Source organism: Patella vulgata, chromosome 2 (assembly GCF_932274485.2).
Source record: "Patella vulgata chromosome 2, xgPatVulg1.2, whole genome shotgun sequence".
NCBI lineage: Eukaryota > Metazoa > Mollusca > Gastropoda > Patellidae > Patella > Patella vulgata.
In genome coordinates this window covers 89861256-89871944 of record NC_065880.2, presented here as the reverse complement: position 1 = coordinate 89871944, position 10689 = coordinate 89861256, and positions in this window count along the sequence as shown.

The window sequence follows — 10689 nt, the reverse complement described above, 5'->3', positions numbered from 1 at the left end:
TGGGATCGCCTGTCCAACCTAATGAGTTTTCTCCGGGTCCTCCGGTTTCCTCTCTCTGCTACATAAAACTGAATATGTTAGTCCTGAAATGACCTAGTTTGTGTCGAGTGGACGTTACCCCCCTCTTTCTCCCTCCCTCTCTCTCTCTCTCCCTCATGCTGGGGATCACGTGGCTAAGTGGGTAAGACGCTGGCTCGATAGCCTGGAGGTCGGGTGTTCGATCCCTGCATTGGCCGAGAAAGTACATCCAGATTTTCCGGCGTGGTCCCCCCCTTGTCAGTGATGCAGGACGGAGGGCCTGACAAGGACAGCTGTCTAATCCTTCGGATGACACGAAAAACCGAGGTCTCGTGTATACATTGGAATGTACGTAAAAGATCCCTAGGCAGTTGGAATTCGATATAAGAGTAGGCGATAGTGAAGCTGCCCGGGCAAAATTTCCCTCAAAGCACACTGTATGGCGTATGCCCGTCTTCATTAGCCCAGTATAGGAGCAGAACAGTAGGACGTTAAACCCCATTTCATTTCATTTCTCTCTCATGCATACCATAGAACTCTCTCTACCCCCCCCCCCCTCTCTACCCCCCCCTCTCTCTCTCTCATTATCCCTGTTAATGCGGAAATGTAGAACATTAAACTCCATGTCATCTGATCTATTTTTTAAATAAACTATGACATTGTATCTGGAGGTTGTTCAGTGTAAAATAATTGATAGATTGTTGATTTAAATTTTTTATAAAAAGTTCATTTGTTATGACGATAGAGAACTAATTGATGGGTTGATAAATGAGTGGGCGGGGAATATGTTTATATAAAGGTGAAGGAGTTCAGGTACCTATATATATATATATATGTATCTAGTACTCAATATTCTCCCTGTAACAATTACGTGCACGCCAATGTCAATGTATACACGGGACCTTGTTTTTTCTTCCCATCCAAACGACTGAGGGTCGCTCTTAAAAGAAGCAGATCCAACCGATCGCCTCAATTGACCGTTCCATTGACTCCGCCTACAATAAGACTTTGACCGAGTAACTCCGATTATAGTTTCCCGCGGGGTGACGTCACGTTGTCATGTTTCGTCACCTTAGACAAACTCTGTAAGGATGTTGACAAGTTGCCTTGTGTTAAAACGTAGTCAATCATGCTTAAACATTGCTCACACGGACTACGTAACAGCAAAAGCCGATACCCAGTAGTTGCCATGATCAGCCTCTTATAGGCCTACCACATCTCATTTGTATCTTGGGTAAGAATACTTATACCCATACTTTTTCTCGACTCTTTGATGAAAATGGGAGGGTATACACCGATACACGGCCACTTTTGACGGCCACTTTTTAAAAGTGGCCGTGTATCAGTTGAAAAGGGACAAAAATAACAAAATCATGATTTACATATTTATTTGAACATCTACAACCCGTTTTGAACATGTTATGGTAAAAGAGTCATCATTTTCAACTGTCTCAGCACTTTTCGAATGTGCGTCACTCTCAGTCATATTCTTACATTTTGTCTCACATTTCTTTACATTTTGATATCTAGTCGCACTTTCACATTTTGTCGCACTTTCACATTAACATTTTGTCGCGGCTAAAAACTGTCACATTTTGTCGCGGTTTATGCTCATCCGCAGCACGTAATCCAAATATACTATTCAAAAAAAGTAGGGGATATTTGATTTTGGGGGCATAATACTAAAATATGCAAATGACTACGAAAAAAGTCATTATAGAACCTAACAGAAGAAACATTTCCAGTTACATGTGACGCCCAAACGCACCAATAGCTACCGCATGGAATGCAGGTGATGCTTGGGATCATCATGGGGGTCCAACCCAAGATTTGCACGACTCTGACTTTGAATGTTACAGTCATTGTGGCATTGAATTCCAGGGTGGAAACATCAGTTTAATTGTTTTAGTGACCAGAAAACAAATTTTGATATGCGTCGGCTTACCCAAAATGAAAGGTTACGTGCCCTTGGCATGCTACAGATCGGCACAACACAGGCGGTTGTGGCGCGGACGATGAATGTTTCTCAGTCTGTCAAAAGCAGGCTATGGTCCAGATACCGTGATACACAATCTGTACAGGACAGACCACGCTCAGGTCGACCAAGGGCGACAACTCAAGCCCAGGATCGATTTATCCGTACCTTGGCCTTGAGAAATCATGTCATCTCAGCAAATCAGATCAGCGCTCGTCTTCAAACAGATACTGGTGTGAGAGTGAGTGGCCAGACGATTCGGAATCGACTGCATAGGGGTCACCTTCGCGCCCGACGTCCTCGCGTGATCCCTTGTTTGAGAGATCATCACATTCAGGCAAGACGTCGTTGGTGTAGGGATCGTCAACACTGGGATAATCGACGCTGGAGCAATGTGATGTTTTCAGATGAGTCAAGGTTCACTGTTGATTTTTTGGACAGACGTAGGAGGGTGTGGCGTCGTCGAAACGAGCGCTTCCAAGACGTTAACGTCATCAGATATGATCGATTTGGGGGTGGTTCTGTTATGGTGTGGGGAGGCATCACTGTTGCTGGAAGAACGGCTTTACATGTTGTTGCAGGGCGTGTTACAGGCCAGTACTACCGGGACAACATCTTGGCAGTCCATGTTGTGCCGTTCGCAGGACGTCATGGCCGCCGTTTCATCTTCCAGGATGACAACGCAAGATGTCACAGGGCCAGGATCGTTACAGGTTACCTCCAACAACAGAACATCACCACATTACCTTGGCCAGCACTGAGTCCCGACCTCTCCCCCATCGAGCATGTCTGGGACATGCTTGGACAGAGGTTACGTCAACGTCAACAACGTCCTGCCAATGTCCAAGAACTTGCTGCTGCGTTGCAACAGGAATGGGACAATCTGGACCAAAATGACCTTAGACGTCTCATTAGGAGTATGCCACGTCGGATCAATGCTTGTTTGGCAAACAGAGGAGGATTTACCCGTTACTGACTTGGTTGTGATGCTGTGGTAACTTTGCTGTTTGACCCCGGGTATCATTTTACCCTTATAATGGTCAGTCTGTGCCTTACTTAGTCTAACGATCATTTGGAATAAATCGATGAATGTGAACTTCATTTCATTTTGTCATTTGTTTCTTCGTCAGTTTCATTAGGTGACTTTAATAACACTTAAAAATCAAATATCCCCTACTTTTTTTGAATAGTATATATTACTAGTATAAATTAATCCATTGGCATTTTCTACACTACAAACTTGAGAACTCTACAATTCCAACTCGTCTTCATTTAATGGCTGTTCTTGTTTTTGTCTGTCCGTGGTGGATGTCAATACCTCGCGAAGTTAATGAATTGATCTGTGCGGAAATTAGCAAATGTACCTTGCTTATCAAAAAAGTTAAAATCCAATCTTTTGTACTGATCTCGAAGTGTCACCATATTCCTATACAATTGGTATTTTTCCTCGTGTTTGGCGGAATTCGACTCATCTGCATGGTTTTAATTTCTTGTTCTGTGATGGATCGGGCTTCTAAATCTTCGCGATCATTGACATCTCTTGCAGAACTGATATTCTCGGTCTTAGAAATATATATATCTGTGACATTATAAAGTAGGATTCTTCGACGAATTCCCGCATTCATTTCTGCCATCCACTACAATCGACGCAGCCAGGATGTTGGCAAAACAACAAGAAATGGCTATTGTACAAAATGATTGGATAACGTTTGCTTTTCTCAACCAATCAATATCCCTGTTATGAACATTTTCCCTGACCTGATTTAAACCGTGAAATGCACGTGCGGTGTACTGACATCATTTACCTGAGTAGAAATAAGCGTTTGCGATGAGATAATTGGGGGGTCTGAATGGGAAACTTTGATAAATTTGTGAAATGAAAAATGCTTTTGAAATTGTGAAAAATAGAAAAAATCTCTATTTCTCGAAAAAGTATTTAGTATAAGTCAGTTATATACCTTGTTTTCTCGGTGTATGGGTTGATACACCATCTCTTTTTTGAGTGAAGATCTCCTCGGCTTCGCCTCGGAACCCCACTCAAAAAAGAGACGGTGTATCAACCCATGCATTACATGCACGGGCTAATTCTGTGACGTTATAGCTCGATCGTGCTAGCGGTGACGTAGCGACTACATAACTGTCACCAGAGAGAGAGATGGGGTTTATCATCCAATCGACACAAACTAGGTCATTTCGGGACTATGCTTCAATTTTATTTTATTAATTCGTTTGAGCGATAGGGTCTTTAGCAGTGGGAGGAAACGGGAGGACCATAATCTCTGTCACGTACAAGCGAGGGATCGAAACCACGTCACTTGACTCAATGACCGACCGTAAGATACAACGCACACGCGTTAACCATTCTTATTGGTCGAATGAAGTATAACATGTCGCTGCCCGGGAAAAAATCGTCCTTTGTATTGCACACGTGACCACTGATAAAAAGAAATGAAATGAAATGTGGTTTAACGTCCTACTGTTTTGCTCCGAACTGGGCTAATGAAGACGGGCATACGCCATACAGTGTGCTATGAGGGAAATTTTGCCCGGACAGCGGCACTACCGCCTACTCGAATTCCAACTGTCAAGGGATCTTTTACGTGCACGCCAATGTGTACATGGGGCCTCGGTTTTTCGTCTCATCCGAATGACTAGAAAGATGTCCTTGTCAAATCCTCCGTTCAGCATTACTGACAAGGGGGAACCACGCCGGAAAATCTGGATGAACTTTCTCGGCCAATGCAAAGATCGAACACCCGACCGTCAGGCTAGTGGTCTTACCCACTTAGCCACCGTGGCTCCCGTGACCACGAATATGAAAATGTACACAATGTCTAAAAATGCAAGGCAGTATTGTTTCAAGACTTTAACCCCATTTCATCGAATATTACAGGTCAAATACCACACTGGATGACCTAACAACAAGTAAATATTATCCAGCCCCTCCTGTTTGTATGTTTGTTTTGTAGCTGGATTGTAGAAAAAGAACTGCCAACTTTAAGTGTGGAATTTTGAGCTAATGGTTTATGTCAACCCAATGAAAGATGAAAGACCGTCTAGAAATAGTATGGGATGCCTTTACCGCCATCATAGTCTTCTTTTCTTCTAGAAACAGTATGGGATGCCTTTACCGCCATCATAGTCTTATTTTCTTGTAGAAACAGTATGCGATACCTTTACCGCCATCATAGTCTTCTTTTCTTCTAGAAACAGTATGGGATAACTTTACCGCCATTATAGTCTTTTTTCTTCTAGAAACATTATGGGATACCTTTACCGCCATTATAGTCTTCTTTTCTTCTAGAAACAGTATGGGATAACTTTACCGCCATTATAGTCTTTTTTCTTCTAGAAACATTATGGGATACCTTTACCGCCATTATAGTCTTCTTTTCTTCTAGAAACAGTATGGGATACCTTTACCGCCATTATAGTCTTCTTTTCTTCTAGAAACATTATGGGATGAATGTACCACCATTATAGGGTGATATTGCTTCTAGAATGATACGAAAGGAAACGGGGGTTAGTTTAACGGCTCATCCGCCCCACTGTAGTCTTTTTGAGACTAACATACGATTAATTTTATTTAATGTATTCAAATGCTTAAAGGAGCTAAATCTCTAATATTTAGCATCTACAAATTGACACAAATGGGTCGCAAGGTATATGATAAGGTAATATGAAGGTAAATTAACTGATTTACATTCAATCGTTTCCGTTTTTACTCTAACTTCAAAGCAGTTATGTTCGACGAAATACGCCAGGAGTCTCAATCGAATGGCAATCTCTAACGTATGGTTATTCCAGTCTACATCGATAGTATTTGTTGCGCATGCTCTCCAGATAAGAATATGACGTCAACGTTTGACATGACTTTTGGAATATGTCTAACCTCGTTCTTCGAGTCGTTTATTACAAATTGCGCTGAAACGCATTATGGTACACGATTCGTGTACCAACCGTAAAATGTTTATTTTGCCTTAAATATTGGATATCAGAAGCCCATCTTTTCCCGGTAAGATCACAACACCAATGTTGATTAAAATTGACAACTAATCCGTGTTTTCAATGTCGAAGGTTTTGGATGATATTGAGTTAGAGACTTTCCTACTTTAATGCTAAGTAGGAGAATTTTGACCACGCAGCAGCGTTTGGAGACATATCTTACCCTTCATTTTGATACGAATCGTTATTTACATTATATAATGTGCTTAATGCTAGGGGAATTTTGCCCTAACAGCGGTTTTTCGAGGTTACTCTTTCCGACTACCTTGTTACCAACAGGGGGGTGGGGGAGAGAGGGCAAATGGTTAGCACGTGCGCGCTGTATCATAAGGCCTGTCATTGAGTCAACTGGCGTGGTTTCGAATCCCCGTTTGTACGTGACAAGGAGTAGGGTTGCCTGCCAACCTCGTGGGTTTTCTCCGGGTCCTCCGTTTTCCTCCCACTGCTAAAGACCCCTACGCGCAAGCGAATTATTGAAATAAAAAATGGTTTGTGAGTCCCGAAATGACCTAGTCTGTGTCGAGTGGACGTTAACCCCCCCCCCTCTCTCTCTCTCTCTCTCTCTGTGTTACCAACAGTTATATTTATGTAATGTGTGTACTGTTAACAGAGACATTTTTGCCGAAATATCAGCGTTTCTAGGTTACTGTTATTCTTCCAGAACACTCAGTGCCACCTGCCTCCTGTGAGATAATGGGTACTAATGTCCTGTAGTTAGTTCGGAACTCATGACCAGAGTATATAGGCATGATTATACAGAGACGTACACAGCCTGAATTTTAAAGACTCATTTCCCTGTGCCAGAAGGAAATCATAAAGCGACGTTTACACGATACAATCAATCCATACAACCGTCGGATGCAACCGTCGCATCCGACCAACTGATCAGACAAATGGTCGGATGGACGGCCTATTGCATGGATAGGATCAGTTCTATTCTCATCCGACCAACTCATGCAATAGCCAATCAAAGTGCGTTAATATATCAGACAACGTCATATGTTCTGTTGTGCCAAACAGAGAAACCAAAAACACACAATAGTCAGTTGACTCGATGCATTCGGCCAAGAAACAAGAGTATTCAAACATTTCTCAAATTTAATACAGTATCTTGACGTAAAAACATAGGTAAAAACTCTGTGAAACGATCGCACGTTCAGAATTATCAAAACATCGAAGGTAGCGGCCTTCACTCAATTGCTATCCCATAATTCCGAGTTACTAAATTTAGACGATACACCCAAATAATAATTATGAAATTAGCAAATAATTGAATTATCGAATAATGAACCTTTCTTAAATGCATAAAAAATATGTCAAGAAGTTACTAAACTAAAATCAACAAGCTATTTGCTAAAATAAGAAATAAAATGCAAATGACGTCATATTCAAAGCAAAGGGACGGAACTCAATTTAGGAAAACATCGGACCACACCAAATCACAAATGTTCGCCACACAATGTCCCAACGTCATATCTGACTTGGCAACCAGAATTCCTGATTAAAGATGTCTTCTTTTGTCGCCTCGGGGTCTTTGATATCCTCTTAAATGGATGTAAACCTATCCCGGACTGAATTCGAATATATAATAACTCTGTATTGGAAACAAAGTTTTTGTGGAACCCGCGGGGATAAGAAGTGTCGTCTTACTGCCATTTTATTCAGTTACTAAGAAGGAATAAATGTTGCCATACAACGAATAGAACCATTGTATCGTGTAAACGGTCGTCCAATATGTTGCATCCGACGGTTGTATGGATTGGTTGTATCGTGTAAACGCCGCTTTAGTTTGTATTTAATCAAACACGCTCCACAGAGCTTGAGATAAAATGTATCTAGGAAGGTTTCCGGATCCGGAAATGTACAGACAAGCAGGAGGGAGGCTTAACCTAATTTCTAAACCCATATCTGGGAATTCCCCTTTAACAATACGGACGTTATACAACCAGAAATGGGGGGCGTTACCGTTGAACACGTGTAAGGGATAAACACAGTATAATCGATAATGTCGTGTAAATAAATAGAGATCTATACTACAGTATTATTGTTCTCTAGTGATCATGTATTATTCAATCCTTGTATTATATCTGTCTGAAAGTATAGTATATTGACCAACCCGAGCTTGATATCGCCCGCGCGTTCTCTACCATATCAATCCGATCGAGAGTAGGTTTATATCCGACATATACAACGCCATTTCACCCTTAAATTTAATGGGCTCTTCCATTAAAAGGCAACAACGATTGGATAATTGCTCGATAGTTTCCCTCAAATAGCGAAAATTACCGAAGTAATCACGTGTAATTACGTGCATGTTTTTGTTTATACATTGCCATTTTGGACTATTGAATTGAAAGCAAAAACAAAATGGATAGTAATATGAAGTCAGACGAATAATCAATCCTTTTTAGCCAACATATTGACGATGGAATAGATGTGAATGCAAATATCGACGAGGATCTATCCAAAGCCTGCAGAAAATTTGGACCAAAAGGCATTCTTTTCCAAGAATTCTGACAGTAAACCATGATTGAAGGTTTTAGGTATGTTCAGAGAAAGATTTGACCGACTGTTTTAAGTGGACTGTACCCAGAAATACTTTACAAAGGAACTCTTGGGCGATAAATACTTTCAAGTCTTGTAGTGTATGGAGAAATAATCGCAATGTGGACGAAAAGAAAATTCTAATATGTCTTAGACATGGATAACCGATCTAAATACATGTATATCGATAAGTACGCCGTCTATTTCGGCCCGGAATGTTACAAACTGTACCATAACAATTTTTAATTGTCAAAAGAATAAAAATTTATTTCTGTGTTTTTTGTTTTATTTCGATCATCTATGTCATCAGCGGTTGATATGAGCCGAATATATCGACCTGAGATGACGTCATCAGCGGTTTATATGAACGAATATATCAACCTATGATGACGTCATGACAGGTTGTTATGAGATATAACTGCTATGGACATCAAAGAAAAAACTACCGCAAGTTGTATATTATCATTTATCACCCAATAATACAGTCTACAGTAGATATCGCTTGTCTGATATATTTCATAATCTACTGCCATATCCAATTCCAACTACCAAGGGATCTATTACACGCACGCCTATGTGTACACGGAACCTCGGTTTTTCGTCCGACTGGGCTAATGAAGACGGGCATACGCAGTGTGCTATGAAGGAAATTTTATCCGGACAGCGGCGCTACGGTCTGCTCTTTTATCAAAAGAGAGACAGAGAGAGAAAGAGAGAGAGAGAGAGAGAAATGGGGTTTAGCGTCCACTCTTCATTAGCGGAGCAGAACAGTAGGACATTAGACCCCATTTTATTTCATTTATTCCTAAATCTTTCATTTCCTCCGTTGGTGCAGAAACGTAGGACGGTAAACCCCATTTTTTTTCTTTATCTTCCTGTCCAATCTGTTGATAACCAGTGTATATTACATTGATCGGGGTAAGATCTAATTGATAAGGCCAACTTCAAGGTTGCTCAAAGGCCACGAGATTTCAACGGAACTAGTGCTAAACCCAACCCTAACCTATCCCGGAACCTAGGCCTAATACTTACCCTTACCCTTACCTTTAGTAAATAAAATCAACTAGCTATAAGAATCCCTTGCCCTAACCCCGGGATAAGGAAAAAAATCATTTTTAGAAAAGCCAATCCTTAGTAGGAAACACACTAATGTGGCTCTCTCCCGAGAGCCTCAAATTTATTCGTTTTTCTTCAGATACCAAAATACCACAAGCGGGACGGCCGGAAGACCGTCAGCGCCAGCAACACCAAAAATTAACAGCCAAATCAACTTTGTATATAAATCTAATGTATTGCATGTAACTTTATTAAAACTAGGAAATATCACGAACTAATTTTTCATCATCCTAGGTCAGTGCTTATGTGGAGACTTGACCTCTCGCCGAAACCTCACCTACAATCTCGCCAACAATCACGTGCCCTAATCTTATTTAAATCCCAGCGACCTTGACGAAAATTGAGCTGACCTTAAAGATAGGTTCCCAGAAAAGTATTAATCGGGTGGTTATTTCCAATAAAAGTATGGCAGTTTTGGAATATATGGAAAGTAGAGATATCCAATCTTACTAGAAAAATACTGGATTCCCTGAAAAACACTCATGGAGCGTATACAGGACAAAAATGTAAGAGTTCCCCTAATCGAGAGCCCGACGATTAGGAATACCTGCACACGTGACGTCGAAGGTTGCATGCGAAGATTGAGCGCTTGGTGTACATGTTGATAAACTTTATGAAGAGTTAGACGTATAACCCTTTCTGAGATAAAAATCACAGAAAAAGACGCGGGTAGTGGATAATCCGAGAATTTAATTAGGATTCGATATTTGTAATAAATAGTTAGCGATTAAAGACAACATCGTCTTATGTATGCAATGAATTCTCCTCTGAATTCCAAGAGAGGTAAGTCACGTGACGTAAACATGACCTCTTTTGATCGATTTTTATAGCCGGCTATTCCCTGACAATTGCAATGTTTTGAGAAGGATTTGAAGCAAAATTATGATCAATTAATTAGTGTGATTATGTTTTTAATCCAAATATATCATCAAATCACCCAGTTTTTACCCGGGAATGTATCTTTAACAAATAGATTTATCCATTGGTCTTGGTGTAAATATCATTCATCACGTGGGTGGTATTATTACATT